General features: G+C 31.4%; 1 protein-coding gene across 2 annotated transcripts in view; it reads left to right on the forward strand.

The window, feature by feature from the left end:
• The window catches only part of Pcdh15 (protocadherin related 15), a 1597439-nt gene that overhangs the window by 29284 nt on the left and 1544082 nt on the right, over nt 1–24073 (forward strand). The window lies entirely within an intron of this gene.

The raw sequence follows: 24073 nt of genomic DNA on the forward strand, positions 1-24073 counted from the left end.
AAAAAAAAGCAATAGCCCCACTTTTATATTGGCTAATAAGGTGTTAGTGGCCTCTGACAAAGCCAGAGCAGGTAAGAGTGCCTCCTATGTCAAAAGTACACAGTGCTGTACAATGAAGGAACAAAATTGTTCTGTCCATTACAAAAGGTCAGCCCAGATGAATCTGTCCTTCCCACTTACATAACAGTTTATACCTTTGTCATAGGCTATAAATGCAGCACTTGTACAAAGGTCAGAATTGAAGTTGTTCTTTTTCTCAGCTTTCCCTTATCCTTAATTTTATTTTATTTTTATTTTACTTTTTAAAATAACTGACATTATTCCAGTTCAATTTAACAAACAGGAGCACCTACTCTGCCAGTTCTAGGCCTCAGTAACTTCAAAGCCAAATGATTCCTTAGCAATAATTTCTTGAAGAAAACATGTAAAATAGGATAAAAATCTTCAAATGTCAATATGCTTCTTTTGAAAGTAAATGGATTCAAATGATTTCTCAACAAAATTACCACTGTAGCAATGTTTTCTTTAAAATTGTTAAAACTGAGTTTTCATTTTCTTTTAATTTTCATAAATGATTTTTTTTTCATTTTTCACTGTATAAGATTTTGATGTATTGGTATTTGAATGACCAGGGCTATTTCTGAAAGATCAAACTAATGAAATATTCATGAAGAGCATTGGGGGAGAGAATGTAAAACCATGAGACCATATCACTTAATGGTATCATTGAAGGAAAGGTATTAATTGACAACTTCTCAGTACCAGACCCTGTATAAAAAACATTAAATACAGTGAATTTGAATCCATTTAAATGATGAAAAGGCCTTAAACATGAATATCATCACCATTAATGTTGATCTTAAACAGAATGCAAGCTTCATGATTGAGAATTTGCTTGAGAAATTGTATAATTTGCATCTTTACTTTTGTAGCATAATTACATCAAAGAATTGTGATTAACTGTTTATTTTCAATATTTAATCTTTTAAATGAAGTGTATAACATATAAAATCCTTTTCATATTAGCATCAATAGTTTTCTCTTTGTTAACAATACACCAAAGAGATGTATACCTAAGTCTATCTTGAAGATAACACCCAGAAGGATTAATAATGAATTTTAATTTAAACACTTGCAAACATGGATTTTTATTTTAATTATTCTCTGTTCCCACATTAGTGTGATTTTGTGGTTTAATTTCTGATCTTTTTATCAAAATGGATACATATATTCTGTTTCTCAATTCCTTCGCATCATTTATTCAATCAGAATATAAATATATAAATAAATGTATGTATATTATAAATAAATAAAATCAGATGAAGAGCATACAATTCTTGAGATATAAAATTTTAACCAAAGTACATAAGAGCAACAACATATTTACCATAGTATAGCATGTTAGTAATGGGTGTTTATAAATGCACCCAACCATACGTTTAATCAAGTTAAAATACATTTAGTGAGGCCGAAACTTAGCTGCAAAAATGAAAGAATAATAAAGTTAGTTACAGACTTTTTGGACACATTTGCCATTGTCTCTAATTAAGAAGATTAGCAATATTAACATTTAATGCTACATTATATTTTCAAAGGGCTTATCTCATTAATGATTATAAATTTTCCAGCATCTCTGCAATTAACATCATTCTCAATTTCATAAATGAGGGAAGTTTCACAAAAAAAAAAAAGAACTTTAAAGGATTTTTGAATCTGCTGGGTTTTATTTGAGTTCTGGGTTTTTCAGTTAGATGAGAGTTTAAAACCCGTCTTTGGCTTTTAATGAATTGTATAATCATGGGTTCCTTTGGCTTCTCTTTTCAGTGGATTCCAGTTAGAAAACTGGAGGCCAGAGTTCCAGGAACCTGTGGCTTGCATTTATGCCAGGATAAAAGGCTAGGTGTCCTATTTGAGGCTCTAATCAAATATATAAAATGCAGTTCAGAATAATATTTGAATTCTGGGGTTTGCTGTAAGTTAGATGAGAGCTCAAACACCAATTTTGCCACTTATGAATCTGGAGTGGGTTACTTTAGCATTTGTTTCCCTATTAGGCTGGCATCATCATGGAACGTATATTGTGGATTTCATGCATATTGAAAAAGCACAGGACTTGAGATTCAGGATTTGAAAAATTTGACTACTTCTAGTTTGATGATGAAAGGAAGAGGAGGAAGAGAAGGAGGAGAAGGGGAATGAGAATGAGAAAGAATCACTGAACAGATTAGTCTAAAATTTGGGCAAATATAAGTAAGCCACAATAAAGATTCCTTTCTGTTTAGATCAAAACAGATATCTATACGAAAGAGGATAATAGCAGAGTAAGACAGAACAATAGCAAACACAGACTTTTTCAAAAACAAAAATTATTCTAAGAGAAAGGAAGTGTGCTATGGAAACGTGCTTATAGCGCTGAGTTGGCAGAGGAAGAGAGAGCGGAGAATCTCTTTCCTAAGAGTCCAAGAAAGAATGAATTTTAATTAAGGACATTTGGTCTCTGGTAGCCAAGTAATTCTTTACCTGAGGAAGAGTGAACAAGGCCATTCTTAGTAATTCTGTGAAGCTGTGGGATCACCAATTCTTACTTATTCACAAAGAGTTACTGACTCATTATAGGATGTAAAAAAGAAAAAGAAAAAAAGGCTAGAAAATTTTATAAGGATTGTTCACAAAAATTAATTTATAGATAGACTTAAAATACGTCATAATTTTAATTACACATCATTTGAATATGTAATAATAACATTTGTCTTGCTCAGCATTAATGATTTGGACACTTTTTACAATATTTACCACTTGGCTTTATGTCTGTTTTTTCACTCATCTGCTGAAAGTCTGATCTTTAGGACATACAGCAGTTGTAAAATCAGACAAATCCACTCCCCCCAAAATAATAAAAATTTCATTTATTTAAAAAAATATATATAACATTGCTTTTTCAAATGAGAATTACTAAATAATTTTATTTATCTTACTGCATTTTTTCTAAAAGTGGTAAAAATGTTGAATTTTTGAAACACATTTTGGAATTGTTCCTGGGGTTATGATCAAATGAAATCTTCACTTACACAAACCATAGGACCTGCAGATAATGAGAAGCATTATGAATCAAGTTGTATTCTGTTGAAGTCATTTAAATTAATGAAACATGTTAAAGACATAAACTTTACCCATGCATAATTTCTCCCACAAAAACTTTATTCTCTGGCCATAAAGGGATTGTTTTAATGCCTGTTAGACTCATTATGTTTGCACTGTGATTAATATGCAAAATGATCCAAGTGAATGTTAAATTTTTTAAAATTCCATTTTAATCACTCTAAAGATTAATATTTTAAATTAGAGGTGAATCTCATTTTATAATAAAGTATAGATTGATTATTTATAGAAAAAATGTAAATGAATCTTGTTTGTAAAAGTGATGGTCAAATTTATTGAGAAATAATTCGCTATCTGTTGCTTAATTTATATCAGTTGCTTCATGATAAGTTAATAAAATGATTTTAAATGTCTATTAATGTTTCATGGATATATTAATGCCAATTATGTATTTAAACTATTAAAATCTATTATCTGCATTTAATTTTAAATGTAATTTTACATCACTAGCAAAATATCCATCAATGACTCTCTCTCTCTCCATATCACATTATCTAGTGGAATAACTATTCTGGGATAACAGCTACCTATGGATTTTATTAATATATTAGCTCTTCTAGGTCACAGTTTCAAATGATTAGAGAAAAATTATTTTCCTGTATTTTATATGGCAACCCTAATTAGCACACATAGTAATCTCAATTTCTTTTTACTCTTTCAGATTAAAGGCTCTATATGTTTATATCAAGCAATGTGCTTGATAACCCTTGTTTTATAACTAAAGGACAGACGAACAATTTATTTGATGAAAGGCTATAATAAAAGTGTGCAGAAGGACAGATAGCACAGTATATTCTTTTTTCTAACTCTCTTAGAATTAAAGAAAGAGTGCTATAATTCTTGGAAGTGTTGTTCATGGATAACCAATTGAGCTTCTCGGTTGAGATGTGACTTTGTGAAATCCTAAGGTGTTTTTACAGGATAATTCTTTGCTTTTTTTGGATAATTCTTTGCTTTTTTCAGCTGGGAATGTCTGTTTGTCATAGCATTTCTAAGTATCCTGTACTCTGCTTACTAGATACCAGTATCATCTGCCCATCCTGTTTTGACAATTTTAAAAAGTCTTCAGATATTGTCAAACCTCTCCTGGGTGTTAAAATTGTCCCAGGTGAAAACTGTAACTGTGTGTGTGATAGAAAGAGAGAGAGAGAGGGAGGGAGGGAGGGAGGGAGAGAGAGAGAGAGGGAGGGAGGGAGGGAGGGAGAGAGAGAGAGAGAGAGAAAGATCTGTTTTAGTGGATGTTTTCACTTAGTTTCTAGTGCTTTAGTCTTTTTTATGCATAATCCATACACCAAATCATTTGGACAAATATCTGGGTAGAATAAAAGACTCTATTCTTTTATTAACCTTTTCTAACAAATCCATGATTCAAAATTAAGTCATAGTTTACAGTCATTTTTAATGCAATTATAACGTTCAGTATCAACCCTTACATTGATAAAACAAAGTAACACACTAAGGTAGAAACAGATTAAAATCTTTTAAAAGCAAGCAAATAACTCTTCCATTACACTGATATATATACTTGAATATAAAATTAAGATGTTGAATTCCAATCTGGATAGCTATCTAGTTATAAATGCATACTTTTTTTAAAAAAATTATCTTATTTTCTGTAATTGCTTTTATCTAGTTTCAACTTCTGCTATTGTATGGTTTGAAAACTAGGTTAGCTTTGAAAATTATTTTTCTTTTGATTATTTCACATAGGACCTAATTCTAAAACAAACAACTTTTAAAACACTTCTTAAAATTTCTTAGATGGCTACTTTTGTTTCTTTCTTTTTTTTTGTTATTGTTTTTTGTTTGTTTGTTTGTTTATGCTATAGGTGTTAAACCCAGGGCCTCACACTGAGCATACCCAGTCTCTAGATGATTAAGTTTCCAAAATTACTGATGACATATTTGACCATTTTGGAAAATCTTTCTTCTTAAATTTGTTTTAGCATTATAGATTTTGATGAAAATGTATATTGTGCATAATACAATACATATTCAATAAACTCTTAATGCATTGGTTTCCAAAATAACCACTAACACCTGGCTAAGAAGAATTAGCTAATTGCATAGAATTGGAAAAACAAAATAGCTCACTGTAGTTTTTACCTAGAAGAAAAGGAAAAAATAACAACAACAACAAAAATGAATGGAGTATTTCCTCCTTTTTGGAGGAAATTGGGTTTCCCATCTGTAATGGCTCATGAACCTGAACAATGTACAACTACACTAAACCAGTCACTAGATTCCTGTGAAGCATTTCCATAGCCTATACACTGTGAAGACACAGGGTGCTGATGGAAAGTACAGCTATATAGTCAATGGAAGATGGTGGAAAATTAGAAGTTTTTCCAATTAAATTGGAAATAACTTGATTCAAAGATGTGTATGTCCACTTGGGTTGTTTTCAGGTAAAAGCAGTTAACCATTGTCTATCGGCTAATAGGGAAATTTATGGATATCTCAATTTCTCACATCGTTCCATGAGGACATATTTGGAATGATTATTACAATGTTATTTTTGGTGACAGGAAAGTGGAGACAACTTGGCTGTCTTATTGTAGAAGAGTGGAAAGGAAAAAGGTGATAAAAAATACCATAGAAGACCATGTAGCAATCAGAAAAAAAAATATGTATACACACAGAAAATGGTATGGACTTCATAAACATAGGGTATAGTGAAAAAGGTTAGCAGAATAAAATATATAACAAAATACTATTTACATACATTAACCACATGTGCATATGACAATAAACATTTTGCAAGAATTTTTTAAAAATTAGAAATTAAATATTTGAGACTGCTGTTCTGTGAGCATGGGGATAGAATAAGAGTGAAAAATGAGGACAGAGGGACACTTGTTAAAAACATATTAATTACAGTTCTTAGTGTAAAATTAATTGCCCTGATCATACACTTTGGTGACATGCTCAGCCAGTAGCCTTAGCCACACATATTTTGAATTATTGAGCACCTATTCTGTGCTAGGTTCTATGGCACTGTTACTAATTGTTAACAAAAAGACATAAGTTAGTCTCTTGTCAGAATCTTGAAACAGAATTTCACTAACAGAGGTCATATAAAGTTAGGTGAATAGCAGTTATAAAAATGAGTGAATAGGGGCTCTAGAAGAGAGGCTAGGAAATCCAGAAGGAAGTATTGAATAAATCAATGATGGTTTCCTGCAAGTCAGAATGGTCAAAGTGTTCAGAAAACTTTTGCAATAACTTTAATATTCTATTTCACTAATATCTGAAAAAATCTCAAGTTTGTTTATAATCATCTTTCTTCATTATTCTTACCAATTTAAAGTTAAATTTCAAATTAGAGATTTATAAAACTAAAGGAATCTGATACTTCTGTATAATTTACTGTTTCCATTAAAATATTTAATCCAGAACTGAATATATGGGGGGGCAGTGAAAGAAACAAGTAAATCTCTCCATAAAAAACAAACAAAAATCCCTTATATTAATTAAAAGTATTGATGGTACTTTTTTTATTCTACAAATGCAAAAGTTTGGGGAAAAATATTTTAAAATTGAAAACTAAAAACAAAAGCTTGTGCTTATTCTTCTATGTTAACGTGGAATAATATTTAAAATCAACAGCAGTGAAAGCACCATTTATGGAATAAATATAATCCATGGAACATAGAAATTTTCACCTAAAAAATACTGGGTGCCAAGAAACTTTAGTTTTTGACCCAGCTTTATTCCATAAGCTTGGGCAATTTAGAACATTCTGAACTCCTTGTTATGTCTATGGCTATATGGATATTAATCTCACCTGTTTGGGTTTACAAGGTTGAATTTAAGAGACAGGTTTTGCCAATTTTTCACTTTCCGATATTATTGTTTGAATGCAGGGTCAGGAAAAATAATACTCTCTCCCTCTGAAACATTTACCCTTACTTCAATTAAAAAATTTATATAAAAAGGCTAGATTTTCTTTTTGTCAGGACCTCAAAAATTCAATAGGGAAATTTATTGCTGTGAAAGTATTTTTTAATGATTTTTTTTGTATGCAAATATCAGAAAGTTAACAACTTAATTCACATTTAAGATTTGCTTGACATGGGTAATGTGTTGATTTTCCAGGTGAACTTAATATTAGTCTTTATCTGCAAAATCAATTTTTAGCCAATCCACTGAATAAGTAGTTAATTTAGAATTTGAATAGATTTCATTCTGCTTTGGCTTTCAGCGTGGGTTTGGTAGTTACCCATAAAACAGTGTTTTCTTTTTATATGAAACAATTATATAGAAGTCTTCAAAATAGTTACTTCACAAATAATAATTTACATGCTTTTAAATAAGATTTTAAGGGTGATAAAATGTTCCAAATCCATCTGAAAAATCCAAAATATGGAACATTTCTGGTTTCAAGTCTTTCTTTTTGAAGGAGGAATGATTTTTATTTTTATTTTGTATTTATAAATAATATTTAATTGATTTTATTTTTAAATACATTACCGTGGAATGCATTACAATTCTTATTATACATATAGAGCACAATTTTTCATATCTCTGTATATAAAGTATGTTCACAACAATTCATGTCTTTATACATGAACTTTGGATAATGATATCCATCACATTCCACTATCATTACTAACCCCCTGCCTCCTTCCTTTCCCTCCCACCCCTCTGCCCTATCTAGAGTTTGTCTATTCCTCCCATGGTCCTCTTCCCTACCCCACTAAGAAACAGTTACCTTATATCAGAGAAAACTTTGCATTTGTTTTTGGGATTGGCTAACTTCACTTAGCATCATTTTCTCCAGCGCCATCCATTTACCTGCAAATGCCATGATTTTATTCTCTTTTATTGTGAGTAATAGTCCATTGTAGACATGCCACATTTTTAATTTTTAATCCATTCATCTACTGAGAGGCATCTAGGTTGGTTCCACAGTTTAGCTATTGTGTATTGCGCTGCTATGAACATTGATGTGGCTGTGTCCCTGTAGTGTGCTGTTTTTAAGTCATTTGGGTATAGACGGAGGAGAGGGAGAGCTGGGTCAAATGGTGGTTTCATTCCCAGCTTTCCAAGGAATCTCCATACTGCTTTCCTTTTGAATAAGGATGTTTAACCCCTATGATACATGCGGATAAACTAAGAGTCATCAGGGACATTTCATTGTGAAATGTAACACCTCAGAATGCCCCTTTCTTGAGAAAGTCAAAATGCTGAAGACGTAAACACAACTTGCAAACAAGTCTCCTTTCAGAAAGTGTCTAATTTTATTCGGGTTTTCATCTTTCTGAATGGATGACCTTTTTTTGAGTAACTCGAAGAAGGAAAGCTGGCATTTGATAGTCCCGAGGGAACTGTTCACAAGTGATTCTTGAAGGGTCTAACAGTTTCAAAACGCAGCATGTTTTTGACACTTCCAGGAAAGGAAAACAACGTTTTGAAGACAAGTGCACCATGGTCATGCACACTTGATAACTGAAAAGAAAGACGAAATTCTACTTTTAAAAATATTAAATATTTTTGGTATTTCAGTATTTTGATTAGGAAAAATACTACCCTGCAGTTTACGTCAAATTAGAGACAGATTTTTTTTCAGGAAATAGCTTATTTATTTTATGTTTTTTTAAAGTATGATGATGAATTAATGACATCATTCGGCCACCACCTCTAAATGCCACTTCAAACATTAGAGAACTTGATGGGCTTTGTTGTTGTTGTTGTTGTTGTTGATATTCACTATTATCTGGCAAAGAATTCTATACTGAGAACTTTCTGACAATAGCTGAACTTGCATGATTTTCTGTGAAAATTTGCCAATCTTCTTTAACCTCTGATTACACAACATAGATTTTAAATTCTTATAAAACTTTGTTTCAATATATGAAGCAAAAAATGAAAATCTTTGCTTTGTAGATATAACATTTGGAACAATAATTTTGATTCCCTCGCACACTAATTATCTTCATTGTTGTAGATATCTACACTTTGATGCAAATCAGATCATGTACTACCAATGGAGGGTTTATTGCTCCCACTGAAATCCTTACAACCAAGAGTCAAAGAAGAATGCAAAGGAAATGCCCTGATTTCTTGAGTAAATGCTCTGATTTGGTAGATACATGCTATCACTGAAGAGTCTTCTCCCTCTGAAATACACATGAAAATAATTAATTTAAACATAGTAACACATTTTCTAGTTTCAATCATCCCTAGATGTTACCAAGAACCTCTTAATAGCAAGGAAGTAGAAAGGCCAGAAATATAACAAAATGAGAAAGCAGAAGTGGTTTTGCCCATATCAGGTTTACACAATATCTACTGTAGTAGAGTTTGTGGATTACTTCTTGTAGTAGCCACAGTTGACCCAGGCATATATTATTCTTACTTACCATCATGTTGTAAAGCTGTTAAAGCTACTATTATCCTGCTTGTATGTGTGCTGTTCATCTCTATTCATCCACTCTATATAGACTATAAACTTAAGAGAACAGAACTTTATTTCTTTTGGTCTTAGTTTTTTTTCCCTCCACCCAGAACAGGGCCAAATATTTTGAACACTTAACAATTATTTATAATTAATTATTGTATACTTAATAATTATTTTTGAATTAATTTTTTATTTTAAATTTAGCACATATTAATATCCTAGCCTTTATATATCTTATATTTCATTAAGAATGTATTGTTTGCTGGGTGTGGTGGTACATGCCTGTAATTCCAGAGGCTCAGGAGGCTGAGACAGGAGGATTACTAGTTTAAAGCCAGCCTCAGCAACTGCAAGGTGCTAACCAACTCAGTTAGATCTTGTCTCATATAAATACAAAATAGGGCTGGGGATGTGGCTCAGTGGTTGAATGCCCCTGAGTTCAGTCCCTGGTTACTTAAAAAAAAAAAAAAAAGTATTGTTTTTCTAAATCTCTATATATTAGTCTCAGAAACTAGACATCAATGGAAGGGAAATAAAATGTATTAGACATTTTCAAGTATTCACTATTTAATTACATATTGTAATAAATATTTTATTTTTATATTAAATATTACAATTTCATGAATAAAATTTTAAATAATTCCCAAGTACCTATGTCTCAAAAATGCTTGCCTCATAATCATTCTTTGGAAATTACAACTTCCAATAATATTAAAATTATTTGAATATTTTTCTTAAAATTAGAATTATACAAAGGGGGTTTATGGCAAAAAAATTGGAAGATAATGAGTATTCTAGTGGTCATTTGTTATTCTTGGCTCCCTACATACACCATTATTGCTTTGCAAAAGAACAATGCAAAAATCTAGAGTACAGATTGAACTTCTAGGTCAAGTTGCCACAATTACTTAACTCTAATTTTTATAATCTGAAATGTCTATATTCAATTCCTGGTCTTCCTCACTTAGTGTATCTGTTTGTAATTCACGTTCTCTACATTTATGTTTCAGGTTATGCAGTTGTTCCATGAATGCAAATTTTAGTCTAAAACAAAGGAAATTACCACTAAAAATATAATGTTTTTGCTAATAACTCTTTTGAAAGATTAGTAATTAATTTGAAGAGATTTGTTCTGGTTGACATTTTATGAGTTACTTCTTTGGTACACATTGAAATTTTATGCAGAAGGATTTCTTCATTGTAGAGTTCCTAAAATTATTAGCTATTAATAATATGAACTTATTAACTCATATATTTAATGTATGTATTTAGTAATCTTATTAGAACTAATGTACTTACAAGTCCATTCCCATTTCTTCCCATGGAAAATATCTGGGTGATTTTGTTTTGGATATTGGTTTTGTAATAGTATCATTTGAAAAAAAAAATTAACACACTGGGAACAGCTAAAAGTAATAATTACCACATTTGCTAATGCCAAGATAAATAGATGATGGCATTTTGAAAGAAGAAATAATTTAGATCAGATAGTAAGGAAATGGTGACAAATACTAAGTATGCTTTCAGAAAGTCAGGCTTTGTGTGAAGTTTGGATGGAAATTAATAGCATTTGAAACATTTTTTACTTTGCCTATTTAGTTATGAGATAGAAAAAGAGAAAGAGAATGCGTGTGTGTTGTAGTAAATTCTACACTACAGTATAAATGACTATATTCCCAGAATCAGTAGATATATATTACTCTACACAAAAGAAACATTCTTAAAAGTCATATATAAATCATGCTTTATGTTCTTGACTATCAAGCTGTATTTCCCATTGACTGACAATGTAATTTCAGAGATGTGCTCCCAAAGAAAATACTGGCTCCTGAGATTCATAAAATGTCAGGTCAGAATGCAGCAGACCTCTTCCGATCTTAAATTTTAAAATGTATGAATATTTTTGCAATAAAACATTTCCAGTAACACTTGAGTCAAAAACCATATCTATAGTCCAGTATAGTACTAAACACCCATGAAGACTACTTTGAAAATGTGCCTTCATAAAACTTATATAAAATTATTTTCTTCCTAAAAGAAATGTAAGAACCTCTTCATACTATTTGTCTTTCTTTCATGATGACCGTATTTGTTCACCTACTAGGTCTTTTCTAGAAATAGTGACTACAGACGAAAAAGCTGTCAAAGAAATGCTAAATGGGATTCTAATAATTTTCAGAAATAAGTGAAACTATTCATAAATGCAATAGTTCATGAACAAGTTAAATTTAAGAATTTAAGATGAAAATCTTCTAACTGCTCTCTTTTGGAAAACAAACAGCTTTGTTTTGCCTAATTTGAAACACGAACATACATATATGCCTTTTAATTTCATCTTTGCCTTTGCAATATGTTGGAAAAAATTTAGCACTAGTAATTATAGACAATGGCAGTGTTAAGATGTACAATTTTTGCCTGAATAGTTACTATTATGTTCTCCCTACCTCAGGAGAGTAATATCCAGTTTAAAACACATTTAGTGGTATTAGGGCGATGAGTCATAGACTTAAGCAGAAATAGAGCCCTGTTTACCAGATTCCTCTGAATGAGTTTACATTAAATATCATTTTTATTACTGTTTTTCTGAGATTTGTGCTTTCTTATTTCTGAAAATAGATTGTTTTGAATAGTACTACTTTCAGAAATGTACACAGAACATTTTACTCATATTTTCTTTGAAACAGTAAAATGATCTACAAATATTCTCAAGGTAGTGTTTTACTTGAAATGGTTGTTTCTGGCTTTTTTTCAAAATCATAATAAAGCAGAATGTTTCCTTTGAATCTTTTGATACAATTTAAAAATATTTTCTTCAGGTGGTTTCTTTTAAATATACTTTTTTTTTTTTTTAAGAATTGAAATTCCCACAAATGAATGGGTAAACATTTTTCTGCCTTTTTTTCCCCTGGAAGTGGACAGTGTGTAGGTGAGCACAACATGAAATACGGAGTAACTTATGAAGGATGGTTACACATGATGTGGTAAGCTAAAAGCTGATTTTGCTACATTTTTATCTGCAATAAAATATTTGTCACCTCTCCCTGGATAATTTTGAAGGCATTGAAGCATCTTACTGCATAGGTAATTTCACTATCTTCATGACCCATTAACCATATAAAATCTTTTAAATGAATATTTATGGTACTGGTTCTTAAAGTTATATCCAATACACTTAAGCCAATAGTAGCTTAGAAGGACCAAGTTATCAATATTACCTGAAATTATGGTAGATGTGGTGATGGACAGCAAGAAGAGTGGTGGCAACAGTCATCAGTTGCTATAATCCCTCTCCAAAACATGTTGCCCTAGCACTGGGGATTACTCTGCAAAGGTTTCCTTAGTTGTCAGCATGCCTGCTGTGCCCTGACCGATTTCCATCAGCATAAGGCAGCTGGTCCAAGGAAGTTACCCTGGTCCAAGGAAGCCCACCTGCAATGAATATGATATTATTTGAGCTCCAGAGCATCAAGACTCTGTGCAAATAACGTCCTGATGGTGTGAAAGTGATATACATTTAGCAGAAACAGTATTATAGATTTTGAATTTTAATCTTTTTTTAGGTTATATGTATACTTTTTCATAATTCTGGGAAGTAACAATGACCCATAGCTTGTAATCAACCACTAGATCACAAATAAAAAACCCGTTCTTTACAGTGTTCCATGGTGCTAATTTATGATGTTTAGTAGGTTACGAGTATTAAATGAACTTAACTTCTTATATTTTCAGTTTTATATGGGTTTACTAGGTCAAGACACCATTATAATTCATGGGGTGAATTCAAATTCATCTGCACTGGGAAAATAATACAATGTACCATTTTATATTAAACATATATATTTCTAAAAGTATTTCTTTTAATCATTATAATAACTATATAAAATAGCCAATTTTATTTCCATTTTACTGAAGAGTAGTGGGTAAATCAGAAACAACAGTAGCGTGCAGACATAAATTTCTAGTTAAACTGAAGTTCTGTGCCCTTCGGTACTTTGTTATAATGCCTCCTTAAAAGAGTAAACTCTTAAAATGATGAATTTTAAAAATTAAACTACAACTTCTGCCAGTGTTGAGACTGTCAGTGACTAGAACCAAAGCACTGAAGAAAATATGACAGAAAATCAAAGTGTATCCCTGGATACTATGTTATATATTAGATAAAAAGTACAACTATAGAAGCTTTGTCAATAATTTTTATTAATTTTAAAAAGTGTCATCCAGACTAAAAGAAATTACAACATATTATTTAATATCTAATAAAAAAATTAATTTCAAACTGGGGCGATCTCTACTACTAGCACATGTGATGACTGCAATAATATTGGGCTATTTTCTTATTTTATCAACCATGCTACTTTTATTTTCTTTTTCTCTTTTTCTAAAAAAGACTATAAAATTCAAGGCATTTGAGACGTGAGTAGCCACTCAGAAAATATGCCTCTCCTTTTTCTGCAAGTTTACTCTGGTGTTTTTATGAGATAATTTATTTTAAAATGTATATGATACCTATGATTAGAAAAACAAATGATGCTCTGTTCATGGAATTTCTGTGTGTAATAGTTGGGCTAACAGGCATATTTGGGAACAGGAACATCTCATCAGCAAGCTTTTATCACACCACTTCAGAATGTACTCTTTCAAAAACTATATACTTAAAAAACCTGGAAAGAAACATAATTATCATTCATGAAAATGATTATTATTCTGTCCTGTTCAAAAGTGCAGATGCAGAACTGCTTTGGGATAAAGGCATTTGTAGCTCTTCCAACTGATTTTCAGGCAATTATGATGACAAAGTTTTGTTGGTATTATAGTAGGAAAAAAATGAAGCTGGTTAACTTAAAATCCAAGAATTTCATATTCATCTCACTTTGAAAATTGTAGCATGTATGTTCCTGACCTGGTTATAATAAAATAATTTTACATCAAATGTTTAATGAGGTCGAGAGTTGTTATTATCTGTCTTCAAAGGTCATTTCAGATTTGTACTTTTACCCTGATATATTTTAATAGATTAATTTCTCAGCTTTGTTCTATGAAGGTATTTTACTCAATTTTATGTATTCTCTAATACATGAGCTTTTTCTTAAATACATATTTAGTCTTGTTTTCAGAAGGTTTCTTTATGATCTTTTCTGAGGATCTTAAATTAACCATTAGATTTCATTAAAAAATGATATTCACCAAAGACATTTCTTATTGTTTAAAATAAAATCAAACTGAATTTTTATTTTTTCAAAACATTATATTTTATTTATATATGTTTATTTAGATTTACCTATTAACATAGGTATTAGCCCCAAATAGTATTATCCTTGGCTAGAAAAGATGTACAGAGTAAAATACCTTCATAGAACACAGGACTTGACAGTGGAAGTGTGAAAAGTAAACCCAGTGTCAATGAAAGGGAAAATTTTATGGTCACTGGTATTGTATGGTGATATTACTCTTCATTGCTACATTGATTTGCACTTGACAATTCACTATGTTTTGTAAGTGGTGAGAGTTTTAGTGCTTCTAGAATGCCTATCCTTGAAGATGTGCTATCACACTTGTTTGAGATTTCCCAAACTCTAACAATGAACTATGGAACAGAATTTCTGAGTGAGTTTTTCAGGAATATATAGTCAAAGCTGTACAATAATACTAACTTACTACCAGTTAGAGAAATCATCACTATTGATGACCAAGATATAGATAATAATCAACTCCATTAATGTACATACTTATGTTGTTGTATTTGAGGGTGATAAATCAATTCGCTGCATTGGGGATTGCATCAGGCACCACCAATTGGAGAATTACTGGCTCACAAAATGTATACATAGAAAAAATGCTTTGTATTTTGGACTTGTTTCTGTTTTTCATCTTCATTTATTCCTCTATAGGATGAGGGATGGGGGGAAATACTACTTTATAACAAAATTTCCATTATAAAAATCTGTTAAAGTAGCCTAAATTAATATAGAAATGTAACTTAGGTTTAAAAAAGTCTCATCCCATTTTAAAAATGGCAATGCATAGTACTTTGTGAACATTTGCAAAGCTAAAGTAGAAGATTGGCCTGAATGTTTCCTTGCATAGTCCTAACATGCTCTGGACAATGCTGTAGTAGTCTGCTGTTGTCTCTGAGTCTAGGAAAACAATCACTGCTGCTTTTACAGTTTACTTGTGGTAACATTTGGAGATGTCTTAAGCAAACACTGTACTGTTTTGCCTAACATTCATTGGCACTTTCAAATCCTATGTAAAAAGAACTATACAGAAGGTTTAAAATGGTTTTTTCTATATGGGGGAAAATTGTACTATTTCTGAAGAAAAGTGTATTAGGAGGGTGTGTACACTTTTACATCTACATATGTCTGATTAAATCCCCTTGATTAATATTTTGGCTTAGTGAACCTATGAAAAGAAAAATTCCAACTCTAGAATTGTTTTCTAACAAATATTATGCTACATCAGCATGGAACACAATTTTAAAATTTAAATTTAGCTATCTACTTATTACTAGTAAAAGCAAACCTATTAACTACATTTGTTTGTGATAAAGAAACTAATGCTCTAATATTAATCTACATATAACATACTTGTATAAATTTCTCACATGTAAAATACTAGTATTCTGTATTGAACCTGAGAGTACTTGTCATTCAAGAGGACCTTATAAAATTTTGCTGTAGAAAAGTTTGCCTTCGTTCCTACATTTTTAAAACAAATTTTTCTAAATTGCACTTTAATTTTATTATTCAAATAAATGGTATTGTATAATACTTCTTTGCAAAATATAAAGCATCATTATTCCATGCGAACTTTTAGTAAATATAGGAAAATGTTTAGCACTCATATGCAAGAATAACAGGCCCTTCAATTATATTCATATAAATTCTGTTCAGTTCGGGATGTGGTATTTTTCCTGCTTGAGCATCAGTGCTGTGATGTGTCATGCAATGGTGCCATGTAAGCTGTGAAATATAGGTAAAGGGTCATAATCAGGAGTGAAATATAGTTCTTACACTTGAAAATTTATGGGATATCTATGCTTTTAGAGTCTGGATAGGGAACTGGTATTGGAAGGTTATATGAGGGAAATGTATGAAAAAATGTTGATGTTTTATTCATTAACCTGTGTGTGGATTATACAAGTGTTTTAATTTGCCCAATACTTATAGTTTCCATTTTTGCATTTATTCTTTTATACTCCAATTAAAATGCTCAACAACAAAAATAATAAATATACCTTACACGTGATACCAAGCAAGGGCTCAGTGTACTGTGCACATAGAAGCCAATATTATAGAATGGGTTTTAGCTAAAAGAGCTTTATCAAAGTTTAACCAACAAAGAGACACAATTATTGGTCTCCTGAAGGGGCCAGTGAAAAGGAATCGTGAGGGCTTTGGGGAACAGATGGGTCTGATAATGTCTTGGGTCTTGATTGTGTCTCTCAAGGCTTTACGATTTTCGTCCTATGTGTAACTTCATGGTCAGCACTTTGCCCTGTTGGTTTAGACTTTTAGTTCACTCACCTCATGGTCACTCTTTGATCAGATTTCAAGGTGCCTCCCAGGACAATGTATTCTGTAAAACATCTCACATAACAACTTAAAAATTAAAAATAAAAATTTATATTAAATAAATAACTCATTTAAAATAAAGAAGTTATTTTTTAAATGTCTAGCAGTAGGAGAAAAAGCTTAGCCCCACTCTGCTTTGGGTGTTTTAGAAGGAGGGATACTGTGGGGACTGAGTAGAATCAGAGAAGTATAAAATTAAAAGCACGGGTTATTGTAAATGAGAGCATGCCAGCTGTGTTTGTTAGATGACAATTATCAAAGTTGGAATTCTGTCCTCCCATGGAGCCTTGGAGACAGAGGTCTTATTCTTTTGATGATTACATTCTTGGGAATGGCTCTCAGGTCCTTGACAGATGCTTCAGAGTTGCAAGAGATGCATATATACAATAGAAAGCTCTTTTTAGTAAATACCAGGCAGGAGGTTATGGCCTATTAAGCAGGGCTTGGTTTCAGAAGCAAGATTATTTCTATTCAAAGTAGGAAAAGCAGAAAAAAGAATATAATAAAAATCTGTGAAGAGATTCTAAGAGTAGAAGTACATGATGTTATTGGGTCAATTCAGTTATATTCTATATAATTTTTCTAAGTTTGAAACAAATTTTTGATGTAATTCTAAATAATGTCACATATATTATTCAGATTTTTGTATGGAGTTAATAAGTACTTTTATAGTATACACTAATTACACACAAAAACATTATTTTTACAGAGAAAATTCTCTATAATTGTTTTTAAACAATTCCCTATGTATCGTATTATGTGAAATAAAGATACAATCTGAAATGTGTTCATTGATTCACTGCAGAATTATGAAAGATCCTGTTCAGAAGATTAGACATTCTGAAGATCTTGGATAGAGATTGTAGCTGAACATGTATAGACACCAAACACAAATTCATACCTCTGTTTTAAGTCAACTCAAACTCAGACAAATCACCTCCACTTCAATAAAAAATTGATTCCAGTATTATCAACTTGTTCCCAAGAAATTGATTGCATTTCTTAAAGGATAGCACTAGATAGGAGTTTAGCATTGTCTCTGTGGCTGTCAGAACAGACACATAGCAGTGGCTATAGAGATCAAACTTGGTGATCTGAAAGCTCATGCACTGTGATCTATGCTTAATCTCCATCTATGCTACCATGATCATTTTGTTAACAGAATAAAATGCCTATACTTACTGCTGATGGACCAAAGATTTAGGAGAAAGGAGTTGGTGGAAGGAATCAGATTAATTATTCATTCTCAGGCATACAGAAGACTTGAGGAGACTTTTTCATCTCAAATCTCCATCTTAGGTGGGATCAGGGCATGGAGGGATCTGTAGAAAAAAAAAGGGGATACAGTGAAACAGTAGTCAGGTATCTGTGAACTGGATAAGTTCATCCTTACTAAAGCAGCATGTGTCTTTTTCCTTTGTAAAACATTGCAGTAGACCTTCACCTCCTTCATCAGCATCTACATTTTCTTTGTAGACAAAGCACATTATTTTTCTTCAAGTTAATTTATATGCTTTGCATTAGTTGATGACACAACAAATGCTATTTAACATAGAACTAGAGAAGGAAGGTTGCTTCAGAGAAACCTCTCTTTAGAATTTAGAATACTACATTGAAAGGGGTGGGTTATTAAAAGATTAAGAAAGATTTTTTAAAAAAATTTTTAGACAAGGATCATTAAAAAATTAGGAAGGAGAGGCGAGACTGGAACCACCATTTGACCTATTGATCCCACACCTGGGGATATACCCAAAGGATTTAAAATTAGCACACTACAGAGATGCATCCACATCAATATTTATAGCAGAACAATTCACAATATCTAACCTTTGGAGCCAATCTAGGTGCTCTTTAACAGATGAATGGATAAAGAAAATGTGATACACACACACACACACACACACACACACACACACACACAATGAAGTATTACTCAGCCATTAAATAGAATGACTTCATGACATTTGCCAGTAAATGGATGGATGAGGAGACTCTCGTGCTAAGTGAAATAAGCCAGTCCTCAAAAGCCAAAAGTCAAATGTTTTCACCTATATGGAAGCTAAACCATAATAAGGGGATTGGTGGAGGGGAAGTATAGAAATTCAGTAGATAAGAAAAAAGGGAATGAAGGGAAGAGGGGGATAGGAAAAGGAAAGTGGAATGAATCTGACATAATTTTCCTATTTACATATATGACTATACTACAGAGTGAATCTCACCACTGTGCATGTCCACAGAGTGGGGTCCTAATTAGAATAAGATATATTCCATGCTTGTAAAAATATGTAAAATAGATTCTACTGTCATATATAACTATAAAGAACCAATTAAAAAAACTATTTCTTCTAAAGACAACTTCCAGAAGGAGCTGCTGTATTACAATGTCACTCAGACATCCACTGTGCCAGCACTGGGTATATCAATAACAGAGTCTGGCAGAGGCCACCTGGTTTGGTCACTTTATCCACTTGCTTGTCTAGTATCCTGCACATGGTAGATACTATTTAGTTAGCATTAATGTAAGATTTAAAGGTTTTCATATCTTGTAGACACTTCTATCAATTCAACAAATAGACTCTTTCCCACTCTTCCTTATCTCCAATCTAATGTTTTCTTGATCCAGAATACTAATCATGCATTCAAAATCTTTACAATTCTCATGTGCTAGTAATATATTCTCTCCCCTCAGTTGAGTCTTTTTATTTGAACAAGAAAGATGAAACAGTGTCCACTTGGAGGATTTTCCTCATTTCTATCCTTCTGGACCACTACTGATCTTACCTTTGGTGTAGCATCATTCCTTTATTTTCCTGCATCCCATAGTGAGCAAACTGAAGTATTAAGAAAGCTTGGCCTTTTTTCTCTTCTATTACTTGATCATAAAGTGACCTAATGTGTACATGAGTTTGAGCTGAGGAAAAAACCACAGTATGGCAGTAATGGATGACAAGGAGACAGTCTTCTCCTTCAGCTTTGTCCTCTGGCTCTAATGTTTGACCTTGAATGCACCACTTTTAGTTGTAATAGATTCCTGTTGGCTAGCCCTGCCTTTGACCTTTTGGCATTGGCCAAACTCAACTTATGATGGGAAGCTCTCAGCACATCACATAATATCACAGAATATTTTAGAAAAGGAAAAATTATTAAATACTTTAATATACTGTTTAAAATTACCTAATTTATGAAAATATAATAAGTAAAATTAAAGACCAACCTACTTATGGATATGGATTCAATTAATTTAAAATGTTTTCACAAGTCAAGAGCAAGGGGTATAAAAATATATCACAGTCATATTTGTATTTTAGTACCATATATTGAAGATTAAAGGTACAAACCATGAAGAGATAAATGAATTTTAGTAAATTAAAACTGATATAATAAAATTGTAAAAGGGAATGCTAAGGAATTTATTTGCACAGAAAGTAAACCTCAGAGATTTAGTGATCAGAATATATATACAGAACTCCAGAGAATCAATAAGGTAAAGAAGCCTCATTTCTGCCAAATGGTCAAACAATATGAAAAGTCAGCTCAGTAAAGAAATTCACATGAATAATGTGATTAAATGTTCAACTTTACTAGTTAACAGAAAAAAATGGAACATATAATTTTTAAATCCAGTTTGTAATAAAAAAATCAAAATTACCTCATTGTTTCTAGTTTGATGGGGAACACGGAAAATCATAAACCAATAGCAATTCCACTTCCATTGACAATGTGAATTGTCATAAGCTTTTTGAGGAGAAGATTTACAGTATATGGCAGAGCTAAAGAAATGCTGCAAAATATATTCCAAAAATTATATTCTCCAATGCAAATTGCAAGTTCTAGAGGAACTCTCTTTTTTTTGGAAATAATAGGACATGAGCAATATTTTCCACTTTAACATGTTTTTAATATCAAAATTCTGGTAAAATCTAAATGTCCACCACTGAAACAATGAATAAATTATGGTATAATTACAAATGATAAATAAGAATTAATGAACCATCACTACATGAATAAATAGTAATATATATGGAGAGAGATAGCAAGATGTAGAACATTTAAAGAAATTCTAGAAAAGTTAACATATGCAAAAATATGTTTTAAGATACATAAGCATAAAGCAAAAATATCAAAAAAAGGTACCTGAATGATAACTCATAAATACTGGAAATGATTTCTTCAGTTGAAGTAAGGCAAATTGTGGGAGGAAAAATAATACAACTATGGAGAGCCATTGAAATGTATATTTCTAATAATGCTTTTCTTTAGCTATGGGGTAAATACTCTAATGTTCTTTATATTTTCCAGGCCTTTAAGATAGGTCTACAGTATTTTACATACATTCTTTAAAATTGTACAAATGGAAAAAAAAATCCATTAAGCACCCATATTAATTCCAACCTGTCATTCAAAGATTGCAGGATGCAAAAGGTAGGATTTTTTTTAGATCTGTATTTCTATGCTTCTTTCATATTTACCTTCAAATTTAGTCCATGTCAAGTGCTCTTAAGTCATTTGTTTCTCTTCCTTTAAATGAGAAACTCAGGAGGATATCTTAAATATTGGAGAAGCAAAAAAAAAAAAAAAAATTAAGAGGAAAAAGACCTGCTTATATTGAAAGTAGAATAATATATTTGAAAACAGAAGCAAGCAGATTTATATCTTAGCTTTGTTGATTATGAGCTTATAACCAAGAGCAAATTATTTAATTGTAGATCCCATTTACTCATCCTTTTGAAAATAGGAATAAGCGGATCATCTCTTGGACTGTTGTGCAGATTAAATGTATTAGCAACAGTACCTCATAGTAAGTTCTTAAACATTGTACTTCGTATTAATTTAATTTTAGCTCAGAAATATCTGGTATATTCCCAAATCAAGTTTAATATAACATTTTAAAACTATAAACAAAAATTATCGATCACAGAAATATGATTTTCTGAAAATATCAGAGAAGAAGTCATTGTTATATTGAGGAAAGAATTAAGTGTTCTAGAGCCTCCAACTCCTGTCTTGCCATGGGAAAAGTATCAAGCAAATATTGATGTAGGACATCCTGAAATATATCTGACCAGACTGCTCAAAACAGTCAATATCAGAAAGATCCTGAGAATCTATCAGAGTCAGAAAGATCTTGAAGACACAAAACAACTAAATTTACTATAGCCTTATGGAAGGAATCATGGAACAGAAAAAGAACATTAACTTAAAACTAAAAAAGTACGAATTAACTGTGGGTATTGGTTAGTAACAATGAACCAGGTTGGGGTTTCTAATGGAACAAGCATAACACTTCACAGGTAGCTGTCAATAATGAAGGGAACTATTAACAGAAGAAGATGCTGGGATGCTCTGTATTCTGTCTTCAACTTTCCTGAACAAACTGTTCAAAATATAAAATATATTAATATAAAATATTACATGTATTGTCAAAAACTAAAATAAAATATATTTTTCCCAATTTAAAAATTAAGAAATTGAGACAGAAAAAAGTTGCCAGCTTCCTGATGAAGACTTGACAATGGAGAATATACCTGAAGCTCTATGAAAATTGTTCCAGAATTATTCAATCACCGATTCTGAAGAGGAGTTGAGAAAGTCTTTGAGTAGGATTGAGCTAGTATTAGCCAACAAAGTTTTCATGTAGTTTATGTAAATAAACCTATATTCTTGCATAGAGAATTCATAGCCTTTTTTCTGAGTCCCTAAAGATTTTAGAAAATATTTTTATGAACTATATATTGAAATTTAGTTGTTCTTCACAAACAAATCTAAAAGCATACATGTAACTTGTCCAAATTCAGTCGATTTTCCAATGTATTTTGTGGTTGAGTCTTATAAGCTATATAAATATCAGAATCATCATATCATCATAACGGTCTTAATCATACACAAATGTACTGATTGCTTAGTTTGTGACAGACTCATTTTATACAGTCATTACATGTGTCAACTCACTTAATCCTATAATAGTCCTGTGACATAGATAAACATTTTATCTCCATTTTAAAAATGAAAAGAGTAGAGATGCAGAGACTCATGTCACTTCTCCTTATTCTTAAAGAGAGCAAGTGACAGGACCGAAATTCCTATTAAGGAAGTTCATGTTCAAAGTTCACATTTAAATATTGTGTTACATACTACACAGGGAATAACTAGAAAGAAACTTAATAAAATGGGTAAATATTCATTAAAAATAGGATTTAAATAGACATTATTATTGCTGTATTTATATGCGTGACTGCATGACCAATGTGATTCTGCAACCTGTACACTCAGAAAGATGAGAAATTATACCCCATCTGATTCAAATGTATGATATGTCAAGATCATTGTACTGTCATGTGTAATTAATTAAAACAAATAAAAAATCAGATTAAAAAAATAGGATTTTTCTATCTTTATGATTAAGTAGGTTATTAAGTAGGTTAAAGAATTTTGAAAAACTTAGAACAGTATTAGCAAATTATTTGAAAGCTTTGAGTCACAACTTACTTTAAATTATGGTATTATGTGAAAAATCCAAATTTAACTGAATTTTAGGGATTACATTGATTCCATAACTTATCAAGTATTCATGGAATACCTCACATATGCAAGGAAGAATTGGAGGGGCAGACATCTACTCAAATTTCCATGCCTTTGGATTTGTGTTTTAATGTTACCGGAGTGGTAGAAGGGAGTAACTGAAGTTCAGCTGCCCAAAAAGTATGGCCATAGCTCATTTTGCAATTAAGAGTTGTCTACATTTTAATTCTAAAATGGGCAATTGAATGAAAATTTAGGGACATAGTCATATAATTAAAATATTTATAAATTCTACATTCACTAAGTATATGTCAACAAAAGTGCCTGTCTTTGCTATTTCTCTCTCTCTCTCTCTTTTTTCTCTCATATTAGGGAGACTTGTATTTTCATTAAATAACAACTGAAGTGATTGATATAA

This window comes from Ictidomys tridecemlineatus, chromosome 1, assembly GCF_052094955.1.
Source record: "Ictidomys tridecemlineatus isolate mIctTri1 chromosome 1, mIctTri1.hap1, whole genome shotgun sequence".
Classification (NCBI taxonomy): domain Eukaryota; kingdom Metazoa; phylum Chordata; class Mammalia; order Rodentia; family Sciuridae; genus Ictidomys; species Ictidomys tridecemlineatus.